Source organism: Panulirus ornatus, chromosome 32, assembly GCF_036320965.1.
Source record: "Panulirus ornatus isolate Po-2019 chromosome 32, ASM3632096v1, whole genome shotgun sequence".
NCBI lineage: Eukaryota > Metazoa > Arthropoda > Malacostraca > Decapoda > Palinuridae > Panulirus > Panulirus ornatus.
Genome location: NC_092255.1, coordinates 23022018 through 23042699, shown reverse-complemented (window position 1 = coordinate 23042699; position 20682 = coordinate 23022018). Strand labels below are relative to the sequence as shown.

General features: G+C 46.1%; 1 protein-coding gene across 1 annotated transcript in view; it reads right to left on the bottom strand.

Moving 5' to 3' along the window:
• The window catches only part of LOC139759176 (RNA-binding protein MEX3B), a 139865-nt gene that overhangs the window by 18508 nt on the left and 100675 nt on the right, over nucleotides 1-20682 (bottom strand). The window lies entirely within an intron of this gene.

Here is a 20682-nt window from a genome sequence, read left to right as displayed (position 1 = left end):
TATATGGAGTGCCAGAGAGCATTTGACACTACGACTATGACTCAAAGCTAGAATCATCTGGCTGGAGTAAGGGGAAGAGACCTTGGATGGATAAATCATCTTTGTGGAACGGAACAAAAGACGCACGTCAGGGGAACATTCTCAAAATGGCTTGAACTCATCAGCGTAGTACCGCAGCGTTCAGTTCTGGGACCATAACTTTTTGATCTATGCGAATGACTTGTCAGAAGGTATGGACCCCTACCTGAATATGTTTGCAGCTAATGCAAAATTCATCTGGGAAGTGAAAAAAAAACTCGTGGAGATCATCTTAAACCATCGCGCAACCCTCCGACTGTATGTCTACTAACAGTTACATTGACAGAAGCCTCAGGTTAAAACCCCACCACTCACTTAACTCCTAATGCCACACACTGCTACAAAGTACTGAGGGGAGAAACATTCAAGGAGGAAACTATGAGAAAATACGCTATCTAAAGGAAACATACGCTATCTGAACGAAACATAAAGTAATATTATGAGCAAGTTCAACGATGCCCCACCATATGACGCACCACAAGGAAAAGAGCAGGACACACCTGCACCTGGATACAGGTGACTGGCCACGCAGCGGACTCCCCTCCAATTAATGCTGCAAACTCTGGAACATCCTTCCCCTCCGCCATTGTCATAATACTCGAAACAAAGGCAGGCCAGCTGGGTCCAGGCTGCTTAGCGTTAGCTTTTAAACTCACTCAAGGCAATAACCTGTAAACTACACAGTTTACCAGCCAGAGTCCAGTGCTTGCAATGTTTGTGGTTATGATCCTCAGAGACAATTACCTGCACCTCGTCATATCTGACATCGGCAGGAAACATTGAGGAACAAGGCATCATCCTTGAGGTACGTCACCAGGGGCCGTAGCACTCTGTGCTTGATAATCATTTGTGTTAGCTTGCCAGGCATGGACGACTCTAAGATACCTTCAATAAAATATAAAAGTATCATACTTTGAGGTCACCTGCAATAGTTTTTGGAGTTGAGTTGTTCTACCCCACAGCTTGGGCTGGGTCAAATTTGCTGAGTTGGGTCGCTAGTCGACTATGCTGCTGGAAGCCCAACCCGCAGGTCAAAGTAATCACCAGAGCCTGACTGGCCTGGAACACTTTGTGAATAATCATGCAAGATATTCTTACATTTTTTTCTCTGTACAACTTCATAGTGTTCACGATGGATTCACGCACTGTGTTCGATAGTCTTTGGGGTCCCAGATGTCATAACTACAATGAGAGAAAATGAACACTTTCGGAGAGTGAATTTTTTTTTCAACTCACCGCCAGCAACAATATGAATCACTATGGGAAGGAATCCGAAAATTGTACAAATATCAACACGGGATACCTGATCAGCGAAATTATATGCGGTGCGTAAGCATGTACGTCGCAATTGCTCACCTTTATTTGTATAACTCTACACTGGAAATCTATTGAGAGCCTGCAAAATTTTTCCCCCCTACGTGACAAAAGTCCACAATCAGTATCGGGCCTTAACTGAAACAGAAAGAAGGTAATGAAAGAGAAAAAGAGCTACGGACAAGTACTTAAAGAGTTTTGAAGAATGTGAAAAACCTACCTATGCCACAGTATGTGGGCTGGTAAATGGTGACAAAACAAACCACTGCTGAAGCGGAGGAACAAGGAAGCACGCCCGGATCACCATGGCCACTACCATGAACACCTCAACACTCCGCTTCCCCCACCACCAACGTGGAACACCCAGTACAGTAAGGCCGCCCACTACTAACCATCAGCACTGACATGTCACCGTCACACGCCTACCACCATCCACCCATCAGCATGTCTGACCAACAACCATTTTTCTCCCAAGAAGAAGAATGGGAATCGAGGTCGGTGTAAAGTTGAGGGTCTTCGTGGCCAGCAGAAGAGTCTGGGACACACCAGTGCTCACCTGCACCACCATATAAACCTACAGAGCATCCAAGAAGAAAAAGTGACGTTGGCAATAATGGAAGAAGCCACAGATGAGGGGCTATGGTAAAGGTGAGACACAGGAACAGCACCAGTGACATCAGCCCATACAAGGATCTAGTATAAAAACAACTGACGATAGGCGACGAGTCCCGTGTGTTTACAAGACTCTCCAAGAACTAGTTAGAGACATATTTTGGCTACGTTTATAACACACCTAAAAACATTGTTCACTTTATATATTTTGGCTTCCTTTAAAAAACATCAATCTATTTACGCAAACAATATTGTCCAAATTTCTCCAACATTTCAGTTCAGTATATGGTCAATCCTCCGTTGAAAAAAAAAAGGGGGATCAAAATGGCAATTCCTGGTGGAGGGAACGCCGTTCTTCGAGTAGTGAACTTCTAAGTTCCATCTAGCTTGCCATATACATCCAATACAGTTATCAATTCTGCTCATAAGATCATTTTCAGGCGTAATTCATATAGTAGACTGCTTGGATAGAGCTGCTTTAGCCTCGGCATTTGCTGAACTACATAACAAAAAAATGAAGGCTAGTAAAAGACGCACTTAGCTACACCAAGTCAAAGCCCTAAAATGTCATAATGTATCTACAGCGAGCTTGTACACACACACACACACGGGCCTCCGTGGTGTAATGCTCAGCGTTACTGATCATGAGTCAGCAGCAACGCCTCTAGCGTCACGTCACTTCCATATTCTTATCCATATTTATCGCGACAGTCCGTGGTGATGGATGTGCATGACCCCCTAAAGGTATCCTGATGTTCAAGGCAGTCGTACCCCGATTAAAAGAGAAAAAGTCCGTACATAAGAACGGTCGCTGGTTTCAAAATACAGTAGTTCCCCTTGATTTAATCTAGTATCTCAATGAGCATGATAGCACAGCGGTCACAAGCTAAGGCCGTCATGCCCCAGCGTTTTCCGGTTGTGCTCAAGGGTTCGTGTGGTACGTGCTAACGAGGTTACTGTTATCTTCATCCTATTCCCTCTTATCAAGGTTGGGTGGAGGTGATGGCGCAATGCAGACGGCGTTGCGAGTTGTTAGATCCCTACACTATCGGCCGCATAGGTACCCCGTCACCAATACATCCGCCCCAGCATTATCTATTATGCGTTCGTCCCAACGTTCCCTCAACCCCACACCGTGTAAAACACGACAGCTAATCTTCATAGGTTAGTTTAAGAGCATGGAAGCTGCCCAGCTTAACACCCTGCCCCAGACAGAAGACTGTATGTACCTGGGAAGAGAACAGTATCTTGCTTCCCCAACACGACCATACATAAACAAGGACATGTTGATGAGGCTGCCAAGGTGAGGGTGTTACTATGGGATAAGTGTGGGCGTCGAGGGAGATGGGGTGAGGGAGTGGAGGGACTCGTGGAGATTAGAGGGCGTGATATGTGAGTGTAAGCATTCAGCAGGAGGCGCGTTATGAGATGGAGATGAGAAAGCTTATGGTTAAGAGGCGGGACACGGCTAGCTGGTCCAAATATGGGTTACAGAGGAACAGGTCTTCCTTCGCCAGCGGTCGCATCGCTAGGTACATCTTCCTCCACAGGTGGGCCTCTTCCCTGACTTACCAACAACCATAATTCCCCGACTTATCAACAATCATAATTCCCTCACACACCACATCCATCAGTAATGGTCGACGAAAACTAGAAATATTCTCGTTGATAACACTGATGATCAGTGACTGAGTGTACAGGAACACACTTCGAAAGTCCACACTGGAAGGAGGAGATAGAGCCATAAGGGGGCATTAGCGAAAACCTGACAGCTCGTAGTCACTAGCGGGCCTTTAATCCCCTGGGTATGACAGCCATCACGCCAAAGATCGTAACAGTCATGCTTAAAAGGTTAAAAACAGGAGGCCCATCCAGAAATGACGGGGAGGGCATGAGAGAAATCCTGAAAGAAGAGTGCAAGACGTGCTCAGTGAAGCTAATAAGCACCCTGAAGATCGATGACCTTTTTTTTTTTCATGAATATTGCCCCTCCTCCATCACCCCTTCCCGTCATACATGGCAATCATCTTCGCTCCATCAGACATCGAAATGGCTATCAACAAAGACATCCGCGCAACTCCCCCCGAGACCCAGGCAGCTGGAACTCTTATCACCATGAAGAACAAGTCCAAATCGAAATATGAGAGTGCATGACCCTTTGTTTTAGCTGCAGGCGTTACTGTCAACTTTAATAAGTTAATGAGGCAGGCAGTATGTAAATGCAATTGTTGTATCAGTTCCATAATCCATATATCAATAAGCAAAATAAAAAAAAAAAATATAGTAAAAAAAAACAATGTTATCAAAAGTATTTTACTGCAATATATTTCGTGATTCCTCCAAACGGTTGCAAACTAGACTGTAAAACGTGCTGCACCAAAAGAGCGCGGTGGACAAAGGCCCTCAGCTGGGAGCTCGTCCCAGACTGAGGAGTAGAAAACCCCCAAAGACTAACGTAAATGTAACTACAAAAATCCATCATAACTTCTTGTGCTTACAGAAATGCAAAATTAAGTCTTTCCCTTATATCTTCTGTATCTTTCCTTTTTTTTTTTTTTATCTTATATCGCCTGTCTCTTAGTGATTATGTAAGCTTGGTTGGCCATGGTGTCGAATTCGTTTCCAGGTGAGGAAAGGGGGACCAAATGTTGAAACACAATAAAACAAACATTTAAAGTTACCCAATACGACTGAAATGAAGAGCACATTGGTAATGATTTTTTTAACTAAACACACACACACACACACACACACACACACACACACACACACACACACACACACACACACACACAATCACTTTCATCCATGAAAACTTCAGCTTAAAACAGAAAAAAAAGTAAAGATAAAAATGATGGAGGGTGTAGTGTACGTAGGTGAGTGAACGAGGAAAAGATCGTTCCCCCCGGATGTGGCCGCCCACAGCACTGCCTCCACTATCACACCTCATTACACCATCCTCGTAATCCTCCTTCCATTGCCCATCTTCAACAATAGAATTTAAAAACCTTGAAGTCCAACGATCAAGAAGCTAAGTCCACGGCCTCTGTCCTCACACTCAAAGCCAGTGAAACGATCCCCTGTCTCACGCTTGAAGCTAAGGCCAAGGCTCAAGTTCGGGACCCCTGTCTTCGCTTTAGGCTAAGGGCCAGGCCCCTGTCTAGCCATGGCCACTGCTATCCCCGTTGTTAAAGGCTAAGGTCACAGCCCTCTACTGGCGGAGTTTCGAACCACCTCAGCTGTGACGACCCGTCAGCCAGGCCATCAAGTTCCACCTTCTCACTCAATATTTCCTCATAACCGGCTTGAGTACGACGGTGCGGCTCTTGGATATGATGGTCAGGCAGGCCACCATGTGTGTTATGATTCTAGAATGGCTACTGTTGGTACGAGGAGGACCCAGATATTTATCCTCCGATCACAATATAAGACCGTCATTGCGGGTGTTTAATACCAGAAATACACTATAAAGATTACCCCCCCCCCCCCATCCATATGGTAACGACGGAGTCAAATAAGCCGCCATGACATGGAGGAGAGAGAGAGAGAGAGAGAGAGAGAGAGAGAGAGAGAGAGAGAGAGAGAGAGAGAGAGAGAGAGAGAGAGAGAGAGAGGATGTAGGAACCACTGTGACTAACCTCCCTCCGTCACTTCCTGTTCTTCCGCCAGCCCACCACCACTACACCTTGAACGTGTCACGGCGTCTCCATTGAGGGTGGGTGTATATATATGCCTTTTTTTTTCCTCCCCGCCTGGACTTTAGAGGAAATGATGTCACCCGGAGCACATTCATTAACTGGCGCGGTAACTGATGAAGTTTCATATGTTACGTTCGTCTCTCACCAGCCATAACCAGAGTATTGGTAGACATGTGGGAGATATGCTTTAAGAAATAAATTGCCTCCTGTGACTTTATAGAGTTTATGTTCAACAAGAACGCCTTTACGGTCCTCTACAATATACTCCACGGCACAAGTCATTCGACACCACCTATAAACGGACGCTAAAAAATACTCGAGGAAACTTGCAGTTATATACACGTGTCTATTTTCATCAATCCTGTGTATCACATTTTACGTAACTGTATGGTCCTTCTGGTACTTAGGTAACATTCAAACATCACCATAATGGAACGGTGCGCCAAGCGGTGGCAAAGACAGATAATGGAGTGAGGGGAGCACAGTGGTGAAGGACAGGCAGTGGGGTGAAGTGGTACAGGTGAAGGAGAATAAGCAGTGATACGGTCCTGCACCAGGAGTAAGGAAGAGTGGCAAAGGTAATATACAGCATAGCTGTGAGTACTGGGTCAAGTTGTGAAGGTAAGAGACGAAGTAATATGGACCAACAGAAAGTCAGGGGTGAGAGGTGCACCAGCGCAAATAATAACGTAAGTGGAGGGGAAAAAAGGAGGGGTCCGATGCGGATGGTGAGGCTGGACGGACCCTTAGTACTGTCAGGGACCACTAACGTGGGATTAAGCAGGTTCTGCATGGACGATGGAAGGAAGTGAAGACAAAGACTGGTAGAGGTGGGTGCAGCTGGCAGAGCTGGTACTGTAAGTGGTGAGAGAGAGAGGGGTTGCATGTGGAGGCAACCAGTTGTGAAGGTAAGAGGTAACCTGAGAAAATGGTAGGTCAGCAGTGCAAGTGGCATGTCATGTGGAAGTTGGGACAAATTGTAGGTGCAAGTGGTCAGGCCAGCTGGTGGGCCGATGGTACAGGTAGTGGGCCCGCCTGTGCAGATGGAGGCAAGAGAGTGCTGACATGAGATATAAATAGACAGAGGATGGTACAGGTGGTGGGTCATGTTCAAGGTGAAAGAGCAGAGTGGCGGAACAGACATGGGAAGAGCGGTGCTGCCGAGTGTGATGGGGGTGAAGCCACTAGTGGTACCAGTGAAGCGGACGGCTACAGTGGCCTAATAGTGCGGGTGGTGGTGATGGTAGAAGGAAGGCATAGAGAAAAATGGGTAGGTAGTGATCACGTAGTGCCGGATGACGGGGAGGGGGGGGGGGCGACCTTGGGCGGCGCATCCGGTAACGAAGTCAATGTCAGTAGAAGCACTTAACTTTCCCTTCCTTCTCACGTTACACGCAACGCCACTTACACACACGCACACACACACACACACACACACACACACACACACACACACACACACACACACACACACACACCAGTCGTATGTTAACCTCAATGTATGTTAAAATAATTCATGTCAGTTAGGAAGTGGATGTAAGCAGTGAGGCCCTTTTAAGTCTGCTCCTGGCGCTAAACGGGAAACAGCAAGCAACAATATACGTATAACTCGGAATTAATAATCGTATAATAGACCTCTTCTTCTCAATCATGCTATAAGGTGGTACTTAATACGAGTCATTCAAGCCCCAATAGTGCGAGAGTAGTTCAGGGAAGACATGATAGCAGTACTTCGCAGGCAACCTCAAGCACCCTACCATCAGTATAAACAGAAATGAATGTCATCAAGCAACAGAGTACGAGAGTTAACCACAAACACATCAGCCTCGTCTGAAGACCCGGCGCCGAGGGGAAAGTCGTGGGAGAAAGAGCGAGAAGTTTCATTGTCAATGTCAGCGTTGACTCTCACTTTTGCCGTCCAACTCGTCTTCTCTTTCAGCGAAGCGAGACCTGCCAGGCACTCTCACTCTCCAACGTCCGCCCACCCGCTATCACCACCACCACCACTACAGTTGCCGCCCTCCTCCTCCTCCTCCCGTCATCATTCCCACCATCCGCCCAAACATCTGTTGTCGGTCGATTTCTTCAGGAGCAGTCGACCGTAGCTGTACTGGTGCAGGATTCAGGAACTGGTTTTGCTTTTTTTTCTCTCTTTCCCCACAAAGTAAAGCTGTTGGCTGACCACGGCTGCCAATACTGGTCACTGTAGCAGCCGACATTTTCCAATTTACACGGACGACAATATGACAGCCTCCCTTCTGACGTTAGGGCGCCCCCATCGGCTTCCCCCCTGACCAAACACCCGATACCGAAACAGAGAAAAAAGAACTCTTGCGGAACGTAACCTCCCCCTCCTCCTTCGTGCCAATAACCCACTGTTCTTAGTGGGAGCGTCCACATGCTTGGCCGGCAGCGCGCGACGCAACAAGCTGATGACGGGATGTGCTCCACTCCCTAAATACTGCGGCTTCGTACACCTTCCATCTAGGATAATCTTGCAAGAACAGAGGACGTGCAGTCAGCAAAGACGAAGTCTCGTACTTGGTAAAGAGCTGGAGAATCAAGCACCTCAACCACCACTCAGTGCTTGCTCTTCACGCCCTAAAGCCAACTGCTGTGAGAACTGTCCCAGAGTTCCGCCTATTACCTGAGAAATCCGGCAGAATTGCTCTTATCGTAAGTGGATGTTTAGAACCAATAAAACCTTTTTACTACCTAGTAAACGCTCCTGGTCAATGTCCATACTACCTAATGATTAAATTATAGCACGCGCGTGTGTCTTGTACATACAATGCACTGATGTCCAAGAATACTTTTCTTCAATATTCATCAGTATTATCATTCAAGACTTCCCTTTGGGTATTTGCAGGTAACACAATAAACATCAAAGAATATGTGGGGCACTAAATTATTTTCCCCTTACGGGATCTTAAAATGGATTGTGAGGTTTTCAAAACGTGCAGTCCGCTCTGGAAGTACGCAGTCGTATTGCCTGCCCCTCGGCCCCGGTCAAATTACTGGAAGCCGCGGCCTCGTAGGCTTACCACATCATGACTGTTCTGTGAAATCGCCGCTCTTGCGGCAATAATTAATGGAGCATTTTGTTGCTGCATGTCCATGTCCTTTTCAGATCTCTTCATTAATCAGTCTGTAATGTTTTTTAATGTCTGCACCACTGTATACTACCCAGAGAGATTCTCTTACTTTTTCCCGTGGTTCTTTTACAAAGTTTTTTCTTGCCACACTTCAGATGGGGATCAGTTTCGAGAGTACTTTAGATATCTGTTCACCAAGTGGTATTTTGGTCTCTTGTAAAAAAAAAATATATATATATATATATATATAATACGTTTCCAGACGTCCCCAGTTATTATAATTTCAGGGTGAGTCACCGAGGACTTGCATCTTTTTGCAGCTTTCTGGAGGCAATTCCGCCTGTCTTCAAAGGCAACGTTAAAAATAGACACTTGCATCCTTTACCTTACTTGGTATAAAGAGTATGAAATGCTTCAAAAAAATTTCCAAATTGGTTTCGTCTCCCTTGGTCTGAAAGTTCTCATAATCCATGACGGCATCCTTTAAGAGAGGATAGTTGCTTTATTGTGTTCGCTATTTGTTAAGATAGTATGACAAATGGTTGTGAATATGATCTGTGTACCTTTCTCGTACTACGTGGGGTTCTTTCACCTAGCTTTAATTTCGTGGTTTCTCCCATTGCCAATGAGTCGAAATTGATCTTGGTTCTCGCATGGCCTCGACGCTACGACCCTGGGGTATATGATAGCGTAACCTCTGACCTGGTCCTAAAGTGTCAGGTCTAATCCCTACCCATTACACTTCAGGGTCGTGCTCAAGAGGGTAAATACATCTTGTCATTTTCAGGGGGCTGTTGGAAGATCAGGCTGACATGTTTCTAAGACTCAAAAGAGTTCGTCTTTTGCGCAATATTTTCATACTTGCTCTGACAACGTCGGTAAGCGACAAGAATCCGTGGTGTCTCAATTTCAGATTATCAAACATGATTCAGAGAAAAAGCAACGGCACAAGCAATTCATGGCGGAAGAGCTACATTATGTACCGTGTGTTGGGACAGAGGATGTGTCTGCTGAGGTGTGGTGCATCCACTTACCCAGTTATTCTCATTTCACTTTATTTGGTGTTCTCTAATTCAGAAACAGTATCTGTAAAAGCTTGTGGAGAGAGAGAGAGAGACCAAGTGTGTGTACACACACACACACACACACCCGCGAAAAGATTTTCACATAAGTGACGGTTTGTTGAGTAAACTGCAGCCAAATGCTGAAAATGAAGTATAACAAATACTGGTGGTTATGAAAGAGGTGGAATTAAAAACATTATACATCAGGATGGATGGTGATTATTATACTACCAGTGTATTACTACTTCTACACACCTGCTTACTTCGTGCTTCACCTATACATTTACGACAAAGGCCATAGCGTATACCAACTCTATACTTTTCAGAATATTACACTATACACAACCATCAAGTAATATTCAATTATAACCCGGCCATAAGTATTTAGATAACAAGGTTGTGAGATGAAAGTAACACTTTCCGCAAACTTCCTTACCAGTACCAGCAATAAACTGTAAGTAAAGTCTCTCATCATCGTAAATAATTACGGTGTTCATCTAGCCTAAACCTCTCCTCCAGCGAGATATAAATCCCTGTCTTACTAGTCACTCCATATCATCAAGTATATACTTTCTAGATACTTTTATCATGGTTTTGAAAGTTTCCTACCTCTACGGGTTGGTGTATGACTTGACCTCACTTTTTTCATGTTGGAGACTCCAGTCACGGACACAAGTCCACATCGACATTAATTAAATAGGGTTAGCGAGGACGCAGTAAGGAGAGAGTTTCCTGTCCCAACAGCTCAGTCTGAAGGCGAAGGCAAGTTGTCGTATTGCTCCTCCGCTCAATCATGCTGTCGGAGGATTCCGGCAACGTACTGGAGTCAATCAGCCACATTTGGTCTACCGGAGATCGATCTTACCGGTGCTTCATGACGGGTCAAGGATCAACGGTTCTCCGTCGCTACAGTACACGCAGGTGATACTCTCAAATGCCATCACACACAGAGACCGGTCAAGCTACATCCGGTTCTGCTTTGGTTAAGACTAAAATCCACCAAAGGACCACCAGCCCCGCCGACTGACCATTGCCAAAGGCAGGAACTGGTTTGCTCTATAGAACGCTGCTTGCTAATACGTCAAGCGACCAGTGCTGGGAGCGGCCAGCCCGCTCCTTTCCCCAACCTCATCCGCTGCTGCAGTCTGTGTACAGGAGGTAGTTATACTGGTGCTCACCGAGACAAAAGAGTCGTCAACAAATAATGTTGTGTGGAAGGTATGATGTAAGGGGTCGTTTTGCGTTGACTCTAGAGAATGAACCCAGGCGGTGGTCATGGTTCAGTGGACCTGAGCAAGCGGCGGCGAGGCTGACCAACCCCTTTTGTGGCTGGTCTTGTCCTACACACACTACACTCGTCCCCCTTCCCCTCCTCACCGCTGCCCATCCCTGCCTGCACACACACACACACACCGGGCACTACCATCACCTGTACATACAGCACCAACAATTTCGTAAACCACACCTGTCATACTTTACAGCGATGCACGACATCAAAACATCTGACAAAGGTACAACAATTACGCATTACACCCCCCCTCCCCTTCACCTGACGTCAGGGTAAATGTTGACAAAATAATATTTTACACCAAACTAATCCAGCCACGAGTTGATCGTGCTGGTATTCCCAACACCACTTTCACCACCATGGCCTGCTTGATCACACTCCCTATCAACTTTTTTTTTTTTTCGACGTTATTATTCAGTGAATCAATAATGAAGAAGCTGGAAGTGTTCCACATTAATAAATAACCACGTGTGGTAGCCTCATGCTAACCTTCCTCCCGTCGACACTGGTTGGTACTGTCACTCCTCAACAAAGGTTCATCAAGGCTACTTAAAGAGAGCTGTGCGAAGCATCAAGAAGTGATCCCACAAGGCCAGGCCAGAAGGGAGAGAGGGGGAGATAAAGAGGGGCAGAACAAGAGGAGATAACAGCGAGGAGGGTGGCAGAGAGCACGCAGGCGGGGATGGGGTCACACCAACGACCGTCCGGACGCCCTTGAAACTCAGGCTAACAAGAGCTTGCCAATCATGTTTTTTTGTGAGTGTGTGTGTGTGTGTGTGTGTGTGTGTGTGTGTGTTTTGTTTTTTTGACGAAGCTCCTTTATTCACACGAGATGGTAAAAACGACAGCCCCTCGTGCGAATAAAAGATAAACAGGGGGGATGAAAAACAACGATAATGACGACGGTGAGAGAGGTGGATACGGCAAAAAAAAAATAAATAAATGGGGGATGGGTATAAGCAAGCGGATGCCCTTGAAAGCGGTTGTCTTTATCGGGGCGTTGCCATTTGTATCCAGGTTTCCACAATGCGGGAATTTAACTCATCCACCGTTACAGAAGTCAAAACGTACGAGCTCTTTCTCATCATTATACGATGATGAATAATCATTATACCCCTATGGAAGTATACGTCAAAAACACATGTAAACGAGGCGAGTTCAGGGAGTCTACTCAAGCGACCGAATGATGCAGCAAAGAGATAGAGATGTAGACAGCCAAACCCAGAGTGACTTGCCGATCCAGGATGGGTCTACAGGGCCGGCCACCTCCTTCCCCATACCAATATATATAACAAAGACCCGCTGTCTATAACGATACGAGTGTTGGGACACATGTGTGGCGGAGCCAGACGCACATGACCCCACGCTACGTTAACACAGGAGGCACGGAAACATCTTCTGTGTGACTCCGAGTGATCTTCGCGATGTACAAATAATCCACAGCGACCCTTGTGACATACCGACCATCTGCCAACTCACAGCTCTCTACGAATGACGAACTAGAGAAGATGACACGTTTGGAAAACAGTTATGTCCCCTGCATATGGCCCTGTACCACAAGAATGAATGACAGTAATGTGTGGCTCTTACCACCAATATTAAGACTTTTACCACCGCTCGCTGTCATCAATCGGGTACGACCCACAACATCCATGTAATGACTTCTGCAGCGATATACAAGCGAGCGTCTCCCAACAGCACTACAGCACTACGTCATACATTACGTACAAATTCCAAACTGGATTTCGCCAGCAGGGGGCCTACGGCATTTAGCCCTAAATGACTTAACATGAATGGCGGCGTGCATGGACACATGCCCTCCTCTAACGTCTCCCATTTCATATCACTTTTAAAAGGAAAAAAAAAAATGGAAGGGGTTGAATGACGTCTGTAAAAGCCGTAGACAGCCCTCCAGCATATCTGGAACAGACCCAACAAAAGGAAGACCTGTCGATTCACCCTCCAGCGAGAAGTTAGTGTTACCACCGCAGCCTGCGCTGATGTGTACCCCTTACCCTCTCTCACGATCCACTGGAGGGGAAATCGTCTATTAACGCGTCCCTCCTCACACCCGACATATGCCATAACCGTCTACCCCGGCTGACGTGCGTACGTGTGTAACAGATCAATACACCGTAGCGTTAACGAACCTCATCTCTTTTGCAATAACTTGAAGATGTATCTCGCAATGAAATCCTACAACCTATCCAATCACCATACATATATTATAATGTTCGAAAGAAAATTTTCTCTGTCCGGTGCCGTAAAATTCTTTCGACTCTCAACGTTTTAATCTTCTCGACTAATTGAAGCCAGCGAGGGCATTGGTTTATCAAACTGCCAACAATGTGAGGCCCCGGGACAAGTCATCAATGAACCGTAGCCGGAAGCAGCGGGACGGAACAATCAGCTCGATCATCTCTCTCTCTCTCTCTCTCTCTCTCTCTCTCTCTCTCTCTCTCTCTCTCTCTCTCTCTCTCTCTCTCGTCAACTTCTCTAATGGTAGCTGCCGCAGCAGGTTTGTTGTAACCATCTCTGTGCAGAAAATTCTTGGGATCATTTTACCTCCTGTAAAGCGAGCTGATCAGTTCATCTCTTTTCAGTGACAAAGTTAGTTACAAAAGCATTATGTGGGGGAGACTTAAGACGTCGTTCTTCATGCTGTTGCAACAAAGACCAGACAGGAGGGGGTTGATTCGCACCCACAGTAAGGCCTGGGTCGCCCCGACTAGCCGCACGGGAAAACAAAAACAGTCTTGTCCTTGAACAACGACCCCGGGCGAGCTCAGACTTGAACTCACTTGGCCGTCTACCCTGCACGCAGCCGCCACTCCCCCTCCACCGGTACATCCCTTGTTCCTCTCCTCATTTCTCATTTTTCTAGTCTAGAAGCCAGGCAGTGTGTGCCTTTCTTCCCCTGTGCATCCACTGGTAAGGAAGACCCAGCGATAGCAGCCAGCATAACAAACAATACCCTGTGCACATCCAACACTACACTGTAGGGGCTCGGTCAGCGGTCACACCACGGTCGTGCACGCACGCACACACGTACACACCATTCCGGGAACACCGGCTCATAACACACATTTGTTGGTTAATTCCACAGAACTTGCCTGACCAACAGTGACTCGACGAAGTCATGCCTCTCATAATTAACTGGTAATGTTTGATGAGGCCACAAGACTCGTATTATAAAGTTGCCCGAGTATCTGAACCTCTCAAGCACGACGACAGTACGGCCCTCGGGTATGATGACCTACACTAAGGCAAGACGAAACATTTCCAAATCAAATGTGCACATAAGATCCCCTCATCAGACCCAGGTCTCGCGGGCAGATAACACGGGCTGACAGACAATGATTCCAAGGCTTCGCATCTGAGGGATAGGTCGTCTCTCCGCACAATGAACAGCGAGCGATTCCTCCTGTTACACCAACACCCTTACCACAAAACACGCACCGGTATACCTCTCTCATGCCAAAATTCAGTACATACACCTTAAACTTGCACAACTGCATGAACACAAACGCATTTAGATATACCTTAAGTTGGAGTGCCGTTTTCTAACCCCACAGCTCAGTCGGGCCCAAAGTTTGATCACACGGCCTGTTTGTGGCCGCAGACCGTAGGCCTAAGTAACCAACGCATCTCGGCCAATAAAGAGTTTGTGGATACCATCAAGTTCGGTCTCAAACTCTCTTATTTGCACAGAAGGAGTCAACACAGTTTACGGCCCTCGTCACGAAAGGCAGTAGTCTTACACCTCCACCAGACGCTGTTTCTTCTCTTTATTACTCCGATGCAAAATTATTTCCAAGGGTAGCCAGGGGAGCTTGTCTTTTAATGTTTTCCCTTCTTTCAGCGTATCATTCCCTTCATTTTTCGCATCTCAGTCAATACGAGATGTTGAAACATTTGCATGTTTAGCCCTTGAGCACGAGGGTACAAGAGGCGTAACGTGTTTCCTCAAGAGGTTAACTCAGCAATTTCGTCGGCGGTATTAATAAACAACATTCTAGTCTCAAGAGCATGTGTGGGCTTCACCAATCTTGGCTGCTCAGGTGGAGTGTCTAGACAACAGTACTTAGCGACTGGGAACACTGCAACCAGTCATTTCCTTTCCCATCAGAGCGTAACGAGACACAACCCAGACCACATCTCGAATCAAACAATTATAAAGAAAAAAAAAGACCACAATTACTTGTGTGGTTTGTATTCACCCTCTCATAACAAGGCGCCTGTCATCGACAGTGCAATTTGCTTAGGTCAGTGAACATGACCCTTGTGGGTCAGGTCATCATACCCAAGGGTAATAACGTCGTACCCAAGGGGGGTTGCAATCTTCTTAGCACCAGGTCCCGATAAGGGTGACCACAGCAGAGAGGAAAAAGACCTTCACAGAAATGATCATTTTTGTTGCCCCGACGTTGGAGAGGGTCCATGTGTGCATGTTCCCAGGTCATACATCCCAGACCACATACCCTCACTGGAACCCAGGCAACAAACAGGATCTATAATAACGAGGTAAGATTATTCTACGACATGCAGTATAACTCCTTCATAGTCTTTGTTAGCTAGCAATTACTTCTCAGTATTCCATTCCCGCTTCAAGCTATCGCGAGGTTCACTACTCTTTTCCTTGCTTCAGAGACTTGCGTCCCAGGTACCTATCACAGGTGGATTACCTTTGTTACATCTCTTCTTGCCGGTATTGTAAGTCGTAATGTCCGTGCTGACCAGCCATCAGACACTGTGCTCAGTGCTACAACTCAGAACACATGAGGGTGTGAAGAGGAGCGTGCTTTGGCGCCGCCCAGTTAACATGAGTGGGACATGACATGCACACCCTCGGGTTCACTAATGTAAATATGTGCCGTGAAGCCCCACCACCAAATTACACGTGTGTGTGTACCAGCAGGTGGGCACGCACACACGCACACATCCAAGGCTCACCTACCCTGTGAAATGTGGCCACACAGCTCGGGCTGTCTACCATCTGCTGCCGAATGGGAACCTCCCCCAGGCAATGGTCCAGACCTTGGTACTCTATATTTATAAAGATTTATATTTCAAAAAATATTCACAAATGTATGGTTCATTCCAGTCGGTTGGAGACAGAGAAAAACAATAAAGCGCTATTACGTAACAGTACGAGATTATTTGGCTAAGAAGTCATCCAGTAACAGAGGAGGCACGAGATAATCTTATCTCATTCTCAGTTGCTATGTAGTATGATGTGTCTGTGACATTAATTCCTTAGTAAGGTTAATTCTCTGCCAGTCAGTCATAATCTTCACAACAGCATTTTTCTTGTTTTAATTCATTGAAGCAGATGACGTACTACAGTGTACAATGAAAGTGCTGACTATACCGCTAGAAGTTTCATCAAAAGGATCCCATTGCTCGGAGATAGATGATGGACTCCTTTACTTTATGAGATTTTTCGAAATTATTATTGAACGACAACCTTGTGTTGTTTTAGAAGCACGACGGTATGATCCGTGGGTATAATGGCGTGGCCTGTCATCTTACCTTTACAAGGTCAGACTGTCATACGCGTGGTTCCGGTATATTCAAGAAACATGCGTGATGAAGGGGTATGGGGCAGAGTGGGTGGCAACACCCACCGATGTGGCTTCACCGTACACTATGTGTCACGTGGTCTTGCGTATCTGAAGCCAACCCGGTGGACGCCAATCTGAAATCCTCTGTTGCGCAGCAGCACGGATAACATTACTCCACTCATGCTCCACGAGGCTGTGTATCGTGCGATTTGACTATCATCATGATTTCCAAAAACTGGTAAGAGAGAACTTTGAATATCTTGGATTCCCGAAGTTTTTCTACTAATTAACAGACAGAGCATTAACACTTGCTGTATGTGTGTGTGAGAGAGAGAGACCACGCCCACGCTGCTTCCCCATATATGGGTGACCTTGTAGCCAGTCTTCCCCTGGTAAGAAGTCCCGGACACTCGATGCCAGCCCTGCCTAGCAACAACGTATCGACAACATACGCCCCATCACCCCTGTCACAACACCTCCCACCTCAGTAAGGGTTGCTCTTACGAATATCACGACTGTAAACCACCGGGTGAGGCTCAAAGTCTACGTTGGGACCAAAGTTAAACACCAGGATAGGGGGGCAGGGCGTCTACTGTAGTCCTTCCTAGCCTTCACCTGCAGTCAAGCCACGGGACACGGCAGCTCTACAGGTTCTCGTGCCACCGACATTCGTCCACATACCATATTCTCCTCATACTGTTCTTCCTTTAACCCCCTTTAGCACGACCGTAAGACTCTAATACACTCGGTACAACCCATACGTATCTGATTAACCTGACCACGAAGGATTACCAGAGGAGCCATGCTTTTATACACAAAGGTCGTACCGTCGTGCTGAAGGTTCATTTCGTCGTGCTCAAGCCGTGCCGTCGAGCTTAAAGCTCATGCCTTAGTAGTAGGGAGAGTAGTGCTGACGTATTCAAGGTTCTCAAGAAGGAAATATGGAACCTACTCCTCACGGGCTTCACATGTTGCTATGTTCAGCTGTTGATGGTGGCTGAATGGTTGCCATGGTGTGTAATTGTAATTACTAACCGTCATCCACTACTCATGTACTATAAAAGTACAACTTTACTTTTTTTTTTTGCATAATTTCGAGTCTGTGTGAGATTACTGTTTTATGAATCCTATTCGAGAGGTAAGGGAAGAGGTTTTTACACCGTGTTGCTGTATGTGTGTATATGTGTGTGTGTGCGACTAGGATGAATGGTTGCCCAGGTGGGTGGCAGTGGATAGACAGCCAAGGTGGATGGGTTTCTAAAAGTTGTTTGGTGGTGAATGGGTTGTCAAGGTGAGAGCTTGAGAGTAGAAACGTGACAAGTTAACCGCGGCAAGTAATCATAAGTCTACTTAAATTGCCCAGAACTGCTACTTCGTTATCTTCACAGCATAAGCTTACAGCGTTCCACAGCACAGAAGAAATTATAAACGGTCTTGGTTCCACCTCATCCCCGCACTCGACCAACCCACACCTCTCTACATCCCTGTGTTACCTATACTTTACCTTACACTGCTTATGGAGGCTTTGTCATCCTCCACACCCTGGTTTACGACTAACCTGCATTGTTACTCTTACAGTCAGTCTGGCTGGTTGAGGCTGCGCGGCCAGCCGGCCGGCGGGCCTGCTTACCCTCCACAACCTAGCTGGTCAGGTACGCTGGATATCTGCCCCAACCACCCCTCAAGTTTTCCAAGTTTCGTGGTGTCCAGATGTTTACAGCGCTTTCTCTTATGGCATTCATATCACTTTTCAAGTGTTCATATTATCGTCTTTCTGTAATACCAATAGGAAATAGTAATGGGAGTTTGCCCTATTGAAAATACGGCCTTCTCGAATTTCTTTTTTTAAAGTATGATGTATATCCTCCATCAGAGTTGTCATACTGAATACTCATACCTTGTGTCGGTTTTAGTGGGGTCTTCATCCCACAGCCCGATGCAAGGGCACAGGCTGTTGAAAGCTGCAACCCTCAGGTCTACACAGCCCCCACAGCTTGGCTGGACTGGTACAATTTGTAGGTAAATGTCCAGTTCACACACTCTTCCCCACTGTGCATGCCATCCTGTAAATTGTGACGGAACATTTTTCAAGTCTACAATTTAACCCACCTTGAAGGGTGAGGTTAGCATACAACAGTATTCTGGTCTTAAGAGTATAAGTACTCTTGAGGAATGTCTTCTTTGACGCTCTCTCTCTCTCTCTCTCTCTCTCTCTCTCTCTCTCTCTCTCTCTCTCTCTCTCTCTCTCTCTCTCTCTCTCTCATCTCGAAGGTTTACAAAAGTCCATCCTGCCCATCTTCTTTGAAGAGGCAGCGGCTGCTCTTTTGTGCTCGCAGAAGGTAAGGTCATCAGACTTCAGTCACCCCATAACCTTTAACATTTTTCTTCCCTGATTTGACGTTTATGTTGAGGATTCTTTAATAGTTATATTTATCCTAATCTCCATTATGAAGGCTGAAAATTATATCCCTTAAGCCGTATTTTGTTCGTTTGTTATCTCTGCGTCTTCTTCAAGAAAGATTTTTTTTCATGTTTATTCTAAAATCATTTGAGATTTGTGAATTGTAGTTTGTGTTATATCTGATAATGAAAATGGAGAGTGTGGGAGTTCAAGGACATTACCCAGGGGAACGTTGGGGCTAAACATGGAGGCAACAGAACTTGTTTTACTTAAAACAAGTGTTGTGATCTCTTTGTTTGAGAGTTCAAGATTCAATTCCACCACATTCGAACTTATTCCCATCTTCAGCGTTGTTAATGTTATGACACAATGGCTATAGTTAGTTTCTAAAAGGTATTTGCAAAGTGGCATAATGGACCTCCCATTCTTCTACAAATTCATCGTGGTCATCTGGCATCCAGTAAAGACATGACCTTGCTTTGTAGCCGGATTATTCTGGGTTCTGTAAATTATTTCTGCGAAGTTTACTATCCTTCTCGGGATTCTTTGGTACTGGGAAGTGCAGGCCTGGTCTGGCGTGCTTCATATCATTTCATTAGGATACCGGCTCGTGTTAGAGCGGTGAAAATGTAAGGTATTGCATGCCTGGCAAGTTCAGGAGTGGGTTAATGTTGGCCTAAACTGATGACAACCCAGATGATTAAGATGTTGTACGCTCAGGGTCTGAGATATCGTAGGCTTGGTGAGTGATGAGTCGGACCATATCTGGTGTACAGGGTATGTGGGCATCGTACCCGAGTTTGACAAGTAGTGGGTCAACAAAGACTCAATTCCGGTGACACCGAGGAACGCTGTGCTCTCAGAATCCACCCGCCCACTATACACTGATTCATATTGCCCTCTTTAAAATCTCATTCATCACTTGGCAGTCATCTGTAAAAATACCTCTCTGTTTTTAAGAGCGTCAGTGGAGTCTGTGGTACCGGACTTGCGTTTGAGTAAACGTATCTGGGATTATCCTAGTATGACGCATCAGACAATGACGTAGTGCAAATACACTAGTCCACTGTGCTGGTTTGAAACTGATGGAATAATACTTAAACTGAAGTCCTGGGTAATTATTAAGGGACAGGCTTGGTATAGAGGTTAGCGTTCCTGACCATGACGCATTCACGGTTCGCCCAGGGTCGAGCGCAGAAGATTATATCCTGGTTATAGCTGTCGGTCCACAGTCAACCCAGCTGTTCATCTACCGCTGAGGGTTGGTTGATAAAATAGGTCCCTGGCTCAGCCTATGGTATAGCCTTCGTGAGATGGCCTCGATTAGGGCCTCAGCTGCCTGTGCCGTCTCAGCTACAGGTATAAAAGAAAGACTACAACAATTTGGTATCCGGACTACAATCCTAAAATGATCGTCCTCTCGTACTCAGGGGTCGTACCTCTGTGGTGAACGGCCGTATTCGTCGTATTCAGAGGTCGTAGCGTTCGTGCTTTAGGGGTAACGTCATTTGAAGAGTCTGGAAGACATCACTTGACAACCGACAAAAAGGGAAAGGGAACACCGCCAC